The sequence below is a fragment of the Myotis brandtii genome, unplaced genomic scaffold (assembly GCF_000412655.1).
Source record: "Myotis brandtii unplaced genomic scaffold, ASM41265v1 scaffold412, whole genome shotgun sequence".
NCBI classification, from domain to species: Eukaryota; Metazoa; Chordata; class Mammalia; order Chiroptera; family Vespertilionidae; genus Myotis; species Myotis brandtii.
Genome location: NW_005365832.1, coordinates 652041 through 668000, shown reverse-complemented (window position 1 = coordinate 668000; position 15960 = coordinate 652041). Strand labels below are relative to the sequence as shown.

The window sequence follows — 15960 nt, the reverse complement described above, 5'->3', positions numbered from 1 at the left end:
GCCATGGTTTCCGTGTGGCTTTGGGTCCAGGAAGTGTGTGACCTTCCTTGCCTTATATAGTCTTACCTTTCAGTTTGAAACTGAGGTTCTTAGAAGCGGGTTGCTAACCTCACCAGAGGCAGAAATACCCTTGGTTTAAACGCCTCTCGCGTGAGCTGGGCTCCACCGTTGTGGGTGGGGAGCCAGCTTGGAGTCCCTGCTCGACAGTTTGTAGAAGAGTGAGTGCCTCGCTCTCCATCCAGAGATCTGTAACACAGACTTTTCTTGACTCCTCCCTCATCTGTTTAATGCCGTGTGTGTGTGTGTGTGTGTGTGTGTGTGTGTGTGTGTGTGTGTGGTGAATCTTGATTTTTTTCAAGCCTCTTGGATTTTGAGCTTGAGGACACATTCTTGCGCTAGATGACCCAGATCACAAGCGGTCTGGGTTTGTTTTGAACGGGCCTGAGGTGGGAGGGATAGAGGTTGACGCTTCCTGTCCGGCCCAAGCTGGGTCCGGAGCTCTCTGGGCTGTGTGGTCACCGCTTCAGCAGTCAGTCCTGCACCCCATCCAGGGGTACCCTGGGAGGAGGACTCCCTTCCTAGCTCTGTTTTGGAAGAGTGAAAAGAAAGGGGGGAGGGGGTGGCAAGTGTGGCTTTCAGTTTTTGGTGTTTTCTTTTTTTTTACTACGAGAAGGAACTGGAAGCTGTTGCTACAAACAAACTTGGCATTTGGCAGTTCTGCATTTGTCACTGTGTCTGCTCTGCTTTCCTCTGCACACAACACACATCATGTTCCAGCGACAGGGGGACCGCCATCCTGTCTGCAGGGACTGAGGGTTTTTGTAGGACGTGGGACTTCTGGGGCTAAAGCAAGCCAGGGGGGCGGTCCCCGTAAGGAGCACGGAGCACACGCACCCCTGTAATGAATACAGCCATGTCATTATTTTCTCCAAATGGACATCAGGTGGTTTATTTATATCTTTGATTTAAAAAAACGAGGTAATTTTAAGTTTGGGGAAGAAAATTCTGTTAACCTATGAATGTAATGCATTTTGGCTCAAGAGAGCCGTGAAACTCTGCAATTTGATTTGCTGTTGAACTTTTGGGGGCTGCCCTTTATGTCACATAGTTAAGGCACTATAGTGATTTAAACACACACATATAGAGGAAGGGAGAGGGAGAGAGAGAGAGAGAGAAACATCAGTGATGAGAGAGAATCATTGATGGGCTGCCTCCTGCACGTCCCTCACGGGATTGAGCCGCAACCTGGGCATGTGCCCTGAAAGGGAATCGAATCATGACCTCCTGGTTCCTAGGTCGAGGCTCAACCATTGAGCCACGCTGCCCGGGCAGCACTGCAGTGATTTTAAGCGTGAGGCCATCTCTTCAGCTTGGGCCCCTAAAACTTTCAAAGTTTTGAAGTCAGATGGGAAGTTCGTCGGGCCTCTGAAATGTTCACGACTGTTCCTACCTGAACTTGCCAGTGGCAGCGGAGTGCCACCTCCACGTGAGGGCTGCCCGCAGACAAGCCGTTTCAGCAGGTGGCCCTGCTTGGCGCTCCTGCCTGGAGGCTTCTGGCTTGCTGTCCCCTTGCCAAGTTCGGGCTCACACTTGAGTTACTCATCTCCTTGTCAAAGGCAGTGGCTGGCAGCCCTGGCGGTGGCAGGAATTGAGAATCCCTGTAACTTGGAAGGCAGGGTTTCTGGCCCCTAGTGTGGGGCCCTGGGCCTATTGGCCACCTCCTTGGGCTGCCCCATCCCCCTCATTCCCTGGAGCACCGGGCTCACAGCAGACACTGTGCTCCAGGCCTGCCTTCCTCGGAGAAGAGGGGAGAGAAAGGCTTTATTCTCTGACGTTCACTAGTTGTTTGGGGACCCAGTCACATGGCTTGGGGAGTGCACTTGAGGACTGGTGTTTCGTGGCCGAGACCTAATAATGGCTTACATTGATCTTGATCTTACTGTACGCCGGGCCCTTGCTGTGAATCATCTCTCTTAGTACCCACAGCCACTGTAGTGTGATTCCTATTTTACAGACGAGAAAACAGGACCAGAGAGGCTAATTGACGTGTTCAAGGGCACACACCCAGGGAGAGCCAGCGAGGTGTCCACCTATCCTGGCAGCCTTGATGGCCTAGGTGGGGCTCTAACCACAAGGCTGTGCGTTTAACAGTTGACAGGGCAGTGCAGCCACTGGACCCACGGGTGTCTGTCTCACTCCCGGGAGCCACGGGGTAAGCTGCACCCTGCCCTCCTCGGAGCCCTGGGCCGGCCCCAGGCCTGGGAGGTCAGGAGCTGCTCTGAGCTTCTCCTCCTACCTGACCTGGGCCTGGCTTACCTGTGAGCCTCCTCCCCCCACCACCGCCCCTGGGGAGTGAGGTGTTGGTGGGTAACTTGGTGATTTTTTTCCCCTTGGTGATTAGCATATAAACTAGATCAAGATAGAAAATCAGAAAGCTAGACAAACAGTTCAAACCCTCTGAAGTCTCTATACTCAGGCAGAACCCCTCTTGACATCCTGATATATTTCCTTCTAGTCTCCAGTGTAGGTTGCCAGGTACAACTCTCCCTTTCTGCACGACAGTATCAGTATTTTTCTCTTGAGCACAGAGCCGGTACCTGTGCTGTCTAGACCAGTGACTTTTCCAAATAAACGGAATTTATGCTTCTCTGAAATAAACAGTTGGCTGCAGCAGCACACAAGGTCTAGCCCTGAACTGATTGAAACTTAAAAAAAAAAATGTTTTTAACTTCCTCTTTTCCTCTAAACAGAGAGTAAATATAAACCCAAAAAGGCCCAGTTGTTTGTGCCAGAAACAGGACTGAACAATGTCATGTGAAGTTGTCTGGGCTGAAGGATAACGTGAAAAATTGACATACAGTCAGGAATGACAGATCTGATCATCCTCTGGTTTCAGACTTGTGTCAGCGATTGGCTCCCATTTGTCCCCCCTAAGCTCCTCCCATCGAAGCTCAGCCTATAGGAGAGCTTGGCAGGAGCAGTTCCCCCTCCCCGCCCCCCCAGGTCCTTTCAAAGCCCACGTGGTGTCAGTATTACTTGAAAGTCCCTTTGGATGAGAAAACTGCTGGTGACTGGTTCAGTGTTTCTTTTTCCTGACACGTCAGATGCTCAGAAAACAAACAAGTAAACATATAAGTGTTTTGTAGATGATTAGGCGTTACGTAGAGTTTGGTTGGCCATATCATGTTTATCCAAACTGGGCAACTTTTGAGACTGATGAGAGTGTGAGCTGGGGAGCAGGTGCGAGCCAGGCCGTCCCAGGCAACCCTGGACACGTGGCCGCACCAGCAGGGCTCTGCCTGCCCACCCCAGGCCTGGCATAGCAGCGAGCTAGTGTGACGGGAGACTGGCCACTCCCCTCCGGGCCAGGTTCACCCGGAGCAGGGATCCCGAGGTGGTGATAGGACCACGGGCAAGCCCAGAGGTGGAGGACGGCTTCCGTCTGGCACAGGGGTTCTGAGCGGCTGGCGGAGGGGCTGCAGGTAATCCAAGATTTTTATTTTACAGATCAGTTTTATATAACAAAAATTATATAACAATATAATATATAATATATAATATAAATAATCTGATGTTTTTATTTTATTATTTTTAAATTGAGTTTATTGGGGTGACACTGGTTGATAAGGTTATGTAGGTTTCAGGTGTACATTTCTATGATACACGATCTGTCTATTGCATTGTGTGCCCACCACCCAAAGTCAAGTTTGGTTGATTATTCCCTTACTACTTGTTAACCAGCATCATATTTGCCTTCTGTCTGTCAGCAGAGGTTGGGAGAGCAGGTCCATTCTCTTATCAATGTTTTTACTTGTGAAAAAGTTGGTAGCCCCAGAGGTTGAAATGAATAATTCATGACTAGTTTTTAAATGATCCTATTCATAATTTTTAAGGATCCTTTTATTTGTCCCCCCCCCCCCCTTTGAAAACAGGACATCTAGTACTCTCTTAATTGGACCAAGCAAATAAGAAGTACATAGTCCACCTTTGGGCTGTTTCAGGCTTTACGAAACCAGTGTTTTCTTGAATTTCTTGGTTTTCATGTGTCTTGGGTTTTGTACTTCTCTCTCTTGTGAGTCATAAGAATCCCAGTGTAACTTTCTAAGATCTTAATACCAGGAGGTCATTTTGCCCTAAGGGAACCTTCAGAGCTCCTAGTATAATTAGAGAGGTTGGTGGGAGCAGCTGAGGCCTCTAAAGGTTTCAGTGTTACATTGCTGTTGTTTATTTTAAAACTAGAGGCCCGGTGCATGAAATTCGTGCACAGGTACAGTCCCTAGGCCTGGCCTGTGATCAGGGCCATCTTCCCCGGCTGCCAGCAGCTGGCCCCGCCCCCCACTGCCACCCACCCCCGATTCTCCATTCGCCATTGGGCGATCGGAGCCTGCCGGCTGGGGGGAGGAACCGAGAGGTGGTCAGTGCACCTCATAGAGACTGGTTGAGCAGTCGTTTGGTCAATTTGCATATTACTGTTTTATATATATATATATATCAATCACTGGATTGGGAATCAGAAGACTTGGATTCTACTCATGGTTCTTTCTCTAATAGTCGTATGTTTGGCTTTGGGAAAGTCCTGGCCTTAGTTTCTTTGTCTGTAAAATATCTCTAAATTCTTTCAAGCTCTGACATTCTAAGAGAGCACCCCAGATATCTTGTATCAATCCTTCTCAACCCATGGAATCTGGTTTCAAATAGTACCTGCCTTCCACCAACTCCTGAGTTCCCACCCAGTGTGGCAGTGGCAGCTTCAGAGTTGACCAGGTCTGAGAAACACATCTGGAGTTCTGCCTAGGGGTCAAGGGTACTTTCCCCAAGGGTGTCATCTTCTGGGATCTCCACGAACTGCATTTTAGGCACACAGAGCCCCTCTGGCTTTTCTCTGTGTGGCCCTTTACAACCCCCTGAGCCTATTTCAGAGCAAGGGGAGCACACCGTGCAGACCCCGTGTTTGTCTGTTCTGCTCCGTGGTGCGCTGGAGCCCCCCTTGGCCTCCCTTAGAGGTGCTGCTTTAGCAAATGGCCTGGGTCTCCCCAGGCTCATGTTTTATGGAACTCCACAACACATCTGGGTCTAGCAAGTCTATTTCCTAACGGTGGGCCCCAGAGGTTGGGTGCAGTCGACACAGAGACCACAAACGTTCTCAAGGAGGGAATTCCTACATGCAGTCAGCAGCCTCTGTGTGGGTAGTCAGGCTTGGCCTGTGGAGGAAACCTGTTCTGGTATCTGAGACTGGCAAGACGAAGAGAAAGAGGAAGTGAGCGCAGAAGTGTCAAGACAAAAAGCCAGGCAGAAATTCAGGTCAGCTGGGACCAGTCAACCAACCAATCATGGTGAAACAGCGGTCTCTCAAAGAGAGGGTCGTTTCTATCCCAGGGGTGAGCAAGATGGCTTATTGAGTTTGGGAAAGAACATGTAGGATTCAGATTTCTTTAAAAAACCCCGTTAACTTTTTAATATAATATACCAGTACTGTGAACTTCTCTTAGCTCTACTTCCCATTTTTAAAAAAAAAATATTTTATTGATTTTTCACAGAGAGGAAGGGAGAGGAATAGAGAGTTAGAAACATCGATCAGCTGCCTCCTGCACACCCCCCACTGGGGATGTGCCCGCAACCAAGGTACATGCCCTTGACCGGAATTGAACCTGGGACCCTTCAGTCCGCAGGCTGATGCTCTATCCACTGAGCCAAACCGGTTACGGCTCTACTTCCCATTTTTTACCACCTGGCCAAACCGCTATTTGGGATATTGCAGCGGCCTTTTGACGAGTCCTCCCCATCCAGTGTTGGCCCCTCCACTCTACTTAGAGTGATGGATCTCAGGACATGCCACTTAAAAAAAAAAGATTTTTATTTTTAGAGAGTGAGGAAGGGAGAGGGAGAGAGAGAAACATTGATGTGAAAGCAAGACATCCATCCTGCACACCCCTACTGGGGATCGAGCCCACAAACCTGGCATGTGCCCTGACTGGGAATCGAACCTGCAGCCTTTTAGTGCATGGGATGGATACCCCACCACCTGAGCCACACTGACCAGGGCTCATGCTGCTTCTTGATCCAAAACCCTCCCATCTCACACAGAGTAAAACCCAGTCATAGAGCTCCTCCACTCACCTGCCCCGCAGTGCCTCCTCCACTCCCTCCCTGGCTCCTTGGCACAGCACACGGGCCTCCTCACCGAACATGCCAGGTGTACATCCTGCTGTTCCTGCTGCCTGTGAAACTTCCCCAGATACACACGTGGTCCACTCTCACCTCTCAGATCTTTACTCAAATGTTACCTTTTCAGTGAGTGCTTTTCTGGCCTCTCTATTTAAAATGCCCAGTCTACATTCTCTGTCCCCTTTTCTTTATTTTTTCTCCACAGTACATATCCCTTACACCATATTTTTCATCCTTTTTTAAAAAACAACAACACCAAAACAACTTATGTGTAGGAGAAATACAAATAACCAGGCAAAGGTCTTTATTATTGTTGTGTTAGCCTTGGTTCAATCCCTCTGTATCTTCAGCACTCAGAACAGTAAGAGGCACATAGGAAATGCTCAATTAATATTTGTTAAGTGACAAGTAGATATGTATGTGTGTATGTACATGTTCAAATGCTTTTTACTCAGGAGGTGCTCAGACAAAAAAAAAATAGGGAAACACTTCTGTAAACAGAGCTTTCATCTGTGTACTGGAACAGCCTTTCTAATTAGGGAAAATTCAGAGAAAAATTTCTGCCCCATCAGAAGATCAAAGATCACATCCTGTCTTCGTTTCTGGTTATATTCCTCACTTTTGAAGTTGAGCTTTTGGTGGTGGGGATGGGTTAGCACTGTAGTTAGTTCTGAGCAAGTTCCATTTCTTCCCAGGGGAAATATTGGGGTGACGCTAGGGAAAGGGAGGTGTTCATCCTAAACATTATGGGAAGGGACATCACACCCATGGCAAGGTGGATCTCCTAGGTACTTAGGCATTCAAGGAGTGTTGAATGAACTCCATCTCCATGGCAACGACCCTGCTGGAGTCCTCTGCTCCCCCTCTTTCCAAAACGGATAAGGACAGGTAAGAACGGGGACACTAAAATAGTCAGAAGCCACATGGAGGACTGCGAATGAGAAGACAAGACAGTACTCACACTTGATGTGATTTAACCCTAACATCTCTGTGAGAGAGTGGCTGTCATTCCATTTACAGGAAAATGAGAATTGAGAGATGAAGTAATCCACTCAGGGTCACAGGTCTCTGGGATTCACCTGTGGGCGAGGTCGACTCCAAGGTACGCATTCTGAGCTGTGGCGCTTCTGGCCCCCTGAGCTAGTATCACAGGAGGCCCTTCCCTCCTGCAGCTCATGGTCTTGTTAGAGATGCTATTGAGTGTCCTGTGCATGGAAGGACCCATCACATCTTTACTGATACACGTGACATACGAAACAGCTTTCAAACAGGCAGAGTGCAGGTTAGACAGCATTTGGGTACTGATAGGGACTACAGGGGTCCAGAGATGGGTAGTTATTAAGACAGTCTTCAGAGCCCGGCCCGGGTGGCTCAGTGGTTGAGCGTTGACCTATGAACCAGGAGGTCATGGTTCAATTCCCGGTCAGGGCACATGCCCAGGTTCTGGCTCGATCCCTAGTAGGAGGCAGCAGATCAGTGATTCTCTCTCATCATTGATGTATCTATTTTTCTCCCTCTCCCTTCTTCTCTGAAATCAATAAAAATATATTTTTTTTAAAAAGAAAAGAAACATCTATGTGAGAGAGACACATTGATTGGTTGCCTCTACACACGCCCAGACCAAGGCCAGGGATTGAGCCTGCAACTGAGGTACATGCCCTCGACCGGAATCAAACCGGAGACCTTTCAGTCCACAGGCCGACGCTCTAGCCACTGAGCCAAACTGGCTAGTGCTAAATCTTTTTAAATAAAAAATTACTTAAAAAAATCCAGACTATTGGGAATCTACAGAAAAAAATGATCTCATTTTTTAAAAAAGTCAATTACCAGAAAAAAAAAGATGGAGGAGAAATATATAGATTAAATGAGAAGACATAAACTAATTGCAGTGAGTAGATTTGGATTCTGATTCAAACAAACTTGAAAGATACTTCTGTGAAAGAATTGGAGAAATTTGAATGCTGATTGGGTATTTGATGAATATGGAAGGGTGATTATGTTTGCAAAGAGTTCTTATCTTATAAACAAAAAAAACAAAACCACAAAACCTTAGCATTTGCCCAGGGCACCTAAACACCAGTGACTCACTGTTTCTGGAAGGGACTTCTCTTCCTCTTTACCTCTTCCTGCTCTCTCTGTGGCCCTTCTAATGCCCCACTATCTCAGGCCCTCCTCCCCCTCCCCCCCACCTGGTTTCACTGTCCCCAGCTTTAAACGTCCACCTGGACTCGCGCTGTGAAATCTTTCCTACACAAAGTCAAGAACCCACACACTACCAGTTGGCCTAGATGGCCCGCTCAGGGCCAGGCCCTCTTTCCGGAAACATTAGATTCCTTTTGGTCAGAAAAGCACACAATTCTGCTAGTTTTGTTGCCTACAGAATATGTTCTGAGTTAGTTGTGAGGTTCACCCATCTGTTGATGTAGTTTAAGTAGCTCTCATAACTCAAGTCCGGTATTTGAGCATCTGCCTGAAAATGGTGTCTTGTCTGCCTTTAGGAAAACCTAGATTTGGCTCTCCTTGTAACCCATTTCATTGTAAGCTGTCTCCGGGGGAGTTTGCATATGAGAGTTGCCAAAAATCACTGTTACATTAACTTTCTAACCATGTTTCTATTTAAACTGGGTCTTTTCTAAATAGAGACAGTGAGCAGGTACAAGGTCTCAATTTTAAGGGCCCCGGCTGCCACGCCTCTCTTTTGACCTGACAGGAAGTGGGTGTTGGTGGCAGCTGAAACACCGCCCTTTATTCCTACGAGTGTGACACTCTTCCCTGTCCTTTTTAATGGAATCCGGGTTACCAGTAAGAGTAGACTGTAAGCTGGAGAAGTGGCCAACCGCTACTTGAGTCCGTGATATTGTCATGACTAATGTAGAAGCCTGTGCCTGGGATTTTAGGTACTTTGGCGACACAGTATAAATACTCCTTGTGGTCCTTGAGGCAAGTGTGACATTCAGTTGCTGATGCTCCTCTTCTTAGCAGCCAAGGAGAAGTAGTCTTGTTTTGAGGAGCTCTGCTTTTTAGCAAGCAGTCTTTTCTTTTTTCTTTAAAATCTTTTTTTATATATGTATTTTTATTGATTTCAGAGAGGAAGGGAGAGGGAGAGAGAGAGAGATAGAAACATCAATGATGAGAGAGAATCATTGATCGACTGCCTCCTGCACGCCCCCCACTGGGGATCAAGACACAATCCAGGCATGTGCCCTTGACCAGAATCGAACTGGGGACCCTTCAGTTTGCAGGCCAATGCTCCATCCACTGAGCCAAACCAGCTAGGGCTAGCAAGCAGTCTTATATCAAGGTTCCCAGTTACTCTATCACTGTATATATAATATTTTAAAATATTGTGGCATCTTACTGAACAATTTCCCAAAGTACTACATGGGCGTGGCATGGTTACGAGAAGACTGAAGTGATGCTTGGAGGTCTGGACTATAGTCACATCTGTGCTCTCACGGGCTGTGTCAGTCTTCCTGAGACACAACTTGCCTCAACTGTAAAATGGGTATCATAATAATTGCTTTGTGGGGAAGTTGTGACAATCATGTGGGGAAAAAGGAAAGTCTTTGTACAGCAAGTGGCCCATGGTAGGCACGCAATAAATAGTCCTTGAATCTCTAGTTGGTTCCTCACTTGTCAAATTAAAGAGGCTAGTTATTGCCCTGACGGGTTTGGCTCAGTGGATAGAGCACCATGGACTGAAAGGTCCCGGGTTCGATTCCGGTCGAGGGCATGTACCTTGGTTGCAGGCTCCATCCCCAGTAGGGGGCATGCAGGAGGCAGCTGATGGATGTATTCCTCTCATCGATGTTTCTAACTCTCTATCCCTCTCCCTTCTTCTCTGTAAAAAATCAATAAAAATAATATTAAAAAAAGAGGCTAGTTATCTAGGGTCAATTTCAGCTCTATGAGGATATGGTTTTTATTATTTTTTTGTTTTCAATTTATGCCCATTTGTCTGGCCTTCTTTCTCTCTAGCTTAGACAACATTGGTAGGAGGTGTCCCTGCTTGTTTTATTTTGTGTGTGAAATCTCTGTACTTTGGTTTGAATTGTAGCATTTAAAAAAACACAATTATAGCATTTTGCTTCCTACAATTTGAAGAGGGGCATTTCTCGTTCATTTCGATTTTAACAAACCAGTTGACTCAGTTAATTTGACTGGAGAATAAATGTGTGTGGAAAAAATTCTGAGGAGTTTGCAGTCATTCTTGATTTAAGTTGTCAGAAAGAACTGAAAACGAGTTGTAAGAAGGCCACTTCCTCTTCACAGAAGTATAAAACCACGTCTTTTTGAGGAAGTGTCTAAGAGCAAGATAGTTGCTAGAGCAATTTTCACAACAAAATCATAAGGGCAAATTTCTGAAAAACACTGGTGTAAAATTTCAAGCCTTGAGTGAGTCTGTGAATGAATATAGAAAATCATAAATTTCTCTGGGAAAAAAAGTGATTAAAAAAGTCAGAGGAAGGATCCTTTGTAAAAAGCCATTTTAATTTGGAGTCTTTTTTCTCTTAAAATTATAGTGTGCTATTGAAAGAGGAGGTCAGTTAAACATGCCTGGATACGTATGTGTATTTTAATTCTAAAATGTATTTCAGGGTGAGGTTGTACCCAGTTAAGATGTAGAGCAAAAGAAAAAGGGTCACAGGAAAATGAACATGAAAAACCTGAGTAGAATAAAGAAAGAAAAATAGGAGGAGAGAAACATACATATTTTTTTTTAAAAGGGAGAAGGAGCTAGGAGGGGGAGGGAGGTTGACCGCATTACGTTTGAGGTGCATGTACAGATGCTCTTGAACCTTAACCTGAATTGGTATTCCCCACTAGACTGTTCTTTAAGATGATTTACTTTTAAAAATAGGTTTTTACTGATTTCAGAGAGAGGAAGGGAGAGGGAGAGAGAGAAACATCAATGATGAGAGAGAATCATTGATTGGCTGCCTGCTGCACACCCCACACTGGGGATCGAGCCTGCAGCCCGGGCATGTGCCTTTGACCAGGAATTGAACCTGTGACCTCCTGGTTCATAGGTTGATGCTCAACCACTGAGACATACTGGCTGGGCTAAAATAATTTTTAATAATGTTGATCACTGCTCTTGAGCCACACTGATTCTATTTCTTGGAGTTCCAGGATGGGAAGAGCCAGAGTGGAGGTTGTACTTAAGTGGAAGAGAAATGACCAGAGCTGTGTACCCAGGAGGCTGGAAGGACTCAGGCCTCCGGGTGGCCAGGTCCAGCCTTCGGGGAGGGGGGTCCCCTCCCCCTGCCCACTCCCCCCGCCCCGCTGAGACAGAAGCCTCACAACCAGTGTAGGGGGTTATGTGGCCTAAATGCAGTTTTTACATTTTTAAGTGGTTGAAAGAGATCAAAAGAATAATCTTTTGAGACTGATGAAAATGATATGAAATTCCAGTGTCAGTGTGGATACATAAAAGTGTATCAGTGCACAGCGTCCCTCATTTACGTACGTAACGCGGGTGGCTGCTCTCCTGTGTGTCCCTCAAAGCTGAAAATACTTACTCGCTGGCCGTTTCAAGAAAAAGTTTGTCAACCGCTGCTCTAACCCAGCCCAGACGGGGGACCACGGGCTCAGAGACTGAGGTGCACACTCTGATAGCCTGAGTGTTTCCTAAGCTGCACTTGACCGAGGTTAATTGGACCGAGGGGGAATTCTTGCTTCTATTGTTTTCTCCAGGAGAAAGTAGAAGCTTAGTTAGCTTTCACGGTCTGCTTTTACTTTTTTTTTTTTTTTAAAAATCCTCTTTAAAACAATAGTTTGTTTGTATTCAGGTTTTTGCCGATCCCTCAAGGAGTCACTGTAGAGAAGGAAGACACGTGTTTATGTTTTAAATCATTTGCCTTTCAAACGGGATTCGTGAGCTCCAGATGTGGACTCAGGAACAATGAAAACGCACCTTTGCTGCTCTCAGCGAGCCAAGATGGGGGAGGAGGGCTTTTCCTCTTCCATTTGAGAGCGAAACGGAAGTCTCCGTATTTCCCAGTGTGTGCTAAAAACACTACTTTCCGTTTTTTTGAGTCGAGACTCTAGATCAGTGATGGCGAACCTATGACACGCGTGTCAGAGGTGACACGCGAACTCATTTTTTTGGTTGATTTTTCTTTGTTAAATGGCATTTAAATATATAAAATAAATATCAAAAATATAAGTCTTTGTTTTACTATGGTTGCAAATATCAAAAAATTTCTGTATGTGACACGGCACCAGAGTTAAGTTAGGGTTTTTCAAAATGCTGACACGCCGAGCTCAAAATGTTTGCCATCACTGGTCTAGATTGTCATGGGGATGGAAGTGGCTTTAAGTTTATGGGGAGTCAATTTAAACAAATACATCTTTAAAGATACACTTAATTATACAGATGGAAATGATAAAGTTAAAAAATGAGTATCAATAGTATCTACTCGTCGAATGTTTCTCATTATTCTAGAAAGTTCTGAAGCTAAGTGTGGTAATTTCTGTGTGAGTTATACGTTTGCGGGGGGTGGGGGAGGGAGGAAAAGGGAGAGAAAGAGAGGGAGCTTGTGTGTGTGGTTTCCAGTGTTCACGTCCCTGTAACTATGAAGAGCATCAGCCGCCCCCTCTTGCTCGTCCAGAGCCCTCTGAGTTATTCTAAACTCCTTCTCGGCCTGGAGTTCCTTTTGATCTTGGGAGAAGATGGGCATCTTGAACTGGTTAGTGAGGGGCAGAAGGGAGGTCAGGCAACACATGTCATCCTTCATCTGAAAGGGTAGCTCCCTTTCTCTCTTCTGATCTTCCAGAGAGAGAGAATCAGGACTGAGACACTGTGGATAAAGAAGACTTGTAAAGGAATTCATGTAGGGTGTGACTTTGGAAAACACTGACGACTCAGGACCTCCGCTGTCGAAAACCTTCCCCATTTCCCGACAATATCACCAATGACCCGGGGAGACAGGAGGCGGACGCCGGAATCCCCATTTGTCAGAGGGGAAAACCGAGGCCAGTGGTTAACTAGCTTGTTGGCTCTTAGTAAGGGCAGAGCTCTTGTTTTTCATTTGCCTGCACTTATTTATTTATTTATTTATTTATTTATTTATTTATTGACTGATTAGAGAGAGAGAGAGAGAGAGAGAGAGAAATTTGTTGTTCCATTTATTTGTGCATTTGCTGGTTGATTCTTGTATGTGCCCTGACCAGGGATCGAACCTGCAACCTTGGCATATCGGGATGACGACGACGCTGTAACCTACTGCGCACTTGTAGAATCACGTGTCACTTCTATGGTTATATTTAGGATGCAGCTGAAGCACCGTGTAAACACCCAGTGATGGAATACTGGTCTGCCGCCTGGGTAATTACGTGGTTCACGTATCGTGTCATCTTCGTTATCGCCCACTTCTGAGTTGGTCTAGAAGAGGGAGCCCATTGTGTTCAGGCCCAAAGGATGTTGCCTCACGGTTCCCCTTCGGGTGAAGCATTTGGGATGCACGTACAGAAGGCTGTGGCCCTGCCTTCTTGTTTGAAAACACTTGCAACTGATAATAGCGCTGAAATACGAAGGCTTTCCCACGCCCTCACCCCCAAATGCCTCCACAGTGTGCGCTGTTTTCTTTTTTAGAACTTCGGGCGAAGTTGCTGGTATTACTGTCCGAAGGGAACGTTGTCACAGAACTGCCCAATCACTAGACCTGTCTATTGCAGATGGATTTAGTGAGCACTTTCATTTTTCTTCTTCATGGAAGGAGTGAGCATCTTCGCTGAGCCTCTCACTTCTGGTTTTAATCCGTTTTTAGCCCCCTGATTAGTGTGTGACTTAGAAAGTTTGGAGCTAAGCCATTTCTTTGCTCTTCCCTTCAAGGGGAAAATGTTTCCACCGATACTTTTTTTTTTTCTCTTTTGTTAATCCTCACTGGAGGATATTTTTCCATTAATTTTTAGAGAGAGTGGAAGGGAGAGGGAGAGACAGAGAGAGAGAAACATCGATGTGAGAGAGAGACATCCATTGATTGCCTCAGCACATGCTCCCAACCAGGGCCCCGGATCGAGCCTGCAACTGAGGTACGTGCTCCTGACTGGAATCAAACCTGGGACCTTTCAGGACGGGGGCAGACACTCTGTCCACCAAACCAAACTGGTTAGGGCAGCACCCCTGCTTTTTAATTTAAAAATTAAAAAAATATTGATTTGAGAGAGAAAGAGAAAGAAACATTGATTTGTTGTTCCACTTATTCATGCGTTCACTGGTTGATTCTTTTAAAAAATATATATTTTTATTGATTTCAGAGAGGAAGGGAGAGGGAGAGATAGAAACATCAATGATGGGCTGCCTCCTGTATGCTCCCTACTTGGGATCGAGCCCGCACCCTGGGCATGTGCCCTGACTGGGAATTGAACTCTGACCTCCTGGTTCATAGGTCAACCCTCAACCACTGAGCCATGCCAGCTGGGCATCATTGATTGATTCTTGTGTGTGCCCTGACCGGAGATTGAACCCCAAACCTTGGTGTATCTAGAGGACTCTCTAACCAACTGAGCTACCCGGTGCCCCCAATTTTAGTATGCAGGGCCCTGGTTAACCTCCTGGTAGGTTAGTAGTAACCGGTGAATGGATGAATGAATGATCCGGTGCCAATTTCTGCTGCTGTGTTTTCTCCTCTCTCACCATCCTTCCCCGTCTCGTACTGTTTACTTTCTTTCTTCCTCCTGGAATCTTTGAAGACAGGCAGGACAGAACGTGATTAATTTTTGTTACATAAATAGCCCTGGTTAAAAAGATTGGTGGGGGAACATAGTGACAAGTGTTTTGGTGGATTTTTTTCTTGGACTTTGTTAAATATGTGTAATCAAGAAGTGTGTGGCTGAGAGCTCAGTGTGTCAGGACATGAATAGCCCTTTAACAGCCCCACCACCTTCCACACCAGTCAGGGAAATAGTACAGGAGGATGTTTGGTTATCATTTCCCCCCCATATTTGCAGGATTTTAGACAGGCTTTCACTGGGGCAGCTCTGGAAAGACTTGGATAGGAAATCACTGTTACTGTGGGTTCTTGGTTAGAATATCTGGTTCAGTCCCAAAGGGCACAGAAGATGATCCTATCACTGATCCGGGGTGGCCTAAGGGAGGACCAAGCTGGCCCCCTCAGGATGTTCAAGAGCAGCTTGGCAACGTTTACCCCAACCTCCCTCCACCTCTTTCACTCTGCCCCCAACCCCTCCCCGCTGACAGCTGTCAGTCTGTTCTCTGTATCTATGTGTCTGTTTCTATTTTGTAAGACTTGAACATTTGAAGGAAAGTAGAGGGATCTATAATGTCTTTACATATAGTCTCACTTAAAATATCTTCAATTAATGAAGCCAAATAACATTTCTTTCATGGTGTCTGTGTCTCTGTCGGACTGTTCTAGTGAGTCGATACTTGATGGAAAGTTGGTTGTGTGTGTGTGAATGTTCAGACAACGTATTGCGCCAACATTTGAAACCGTATTTGGTGCCCAGGCGATGTCCTCTCAGATAAGTCGAATCAGACGCCTATGTGGCCCTCCTTCTATTCCACTCTGTGCAACTGGTCGGATAGGAGCGGGCGGTGAGAATTGCTGTTTCTCATTAGATTTTAAATTTGAATTAGAATTCTGTGTATTTGAAAGCTGATTTCTATCTTGAAAGATGCTGATTCTGCTTTTATAATGGATGCTTGGCAAACCAGTGGCTTGAGGGAGCCCATCTGACTGCCACTTAAACTGAAAATAGATACCGTATCTGCGTACATTACAAAACCAGAGGTGAGACCCCAGATGTAAAATCCACAACGAGGCGCAT

General features: G+C 46.0%; 1 long non-coding RNA gene across 1 annotated transcript in view; it reads right to left on the bottom strand.

Annotated features, from left to right (window-relative positions):
- The window catches only part of LOC106727357, a 19472-nt gene extending 4117 nt beyond the window's left edge, over nucleotides 1-15355 (bottom strand). The window contains exons 1-3 of the long non-coding RNA XR_001363530.1: nucleotides 14874-15355; nucleotides 3666-3672; nucleotides 572-574 (exon numbers count right to left, since the gene is read on the bottom strand). This is a non-coding gene — a long non-coding RNA (uncharacterized LOC106727357). The remainder of the gene's footprint in view (nucleotides 1-571; nucleotides 575-3665; nucleotides 3673-14873) is intronic.
- Between the last annotated feature and the right edge of the window lie 605 nt (nucleotides 15356-15960).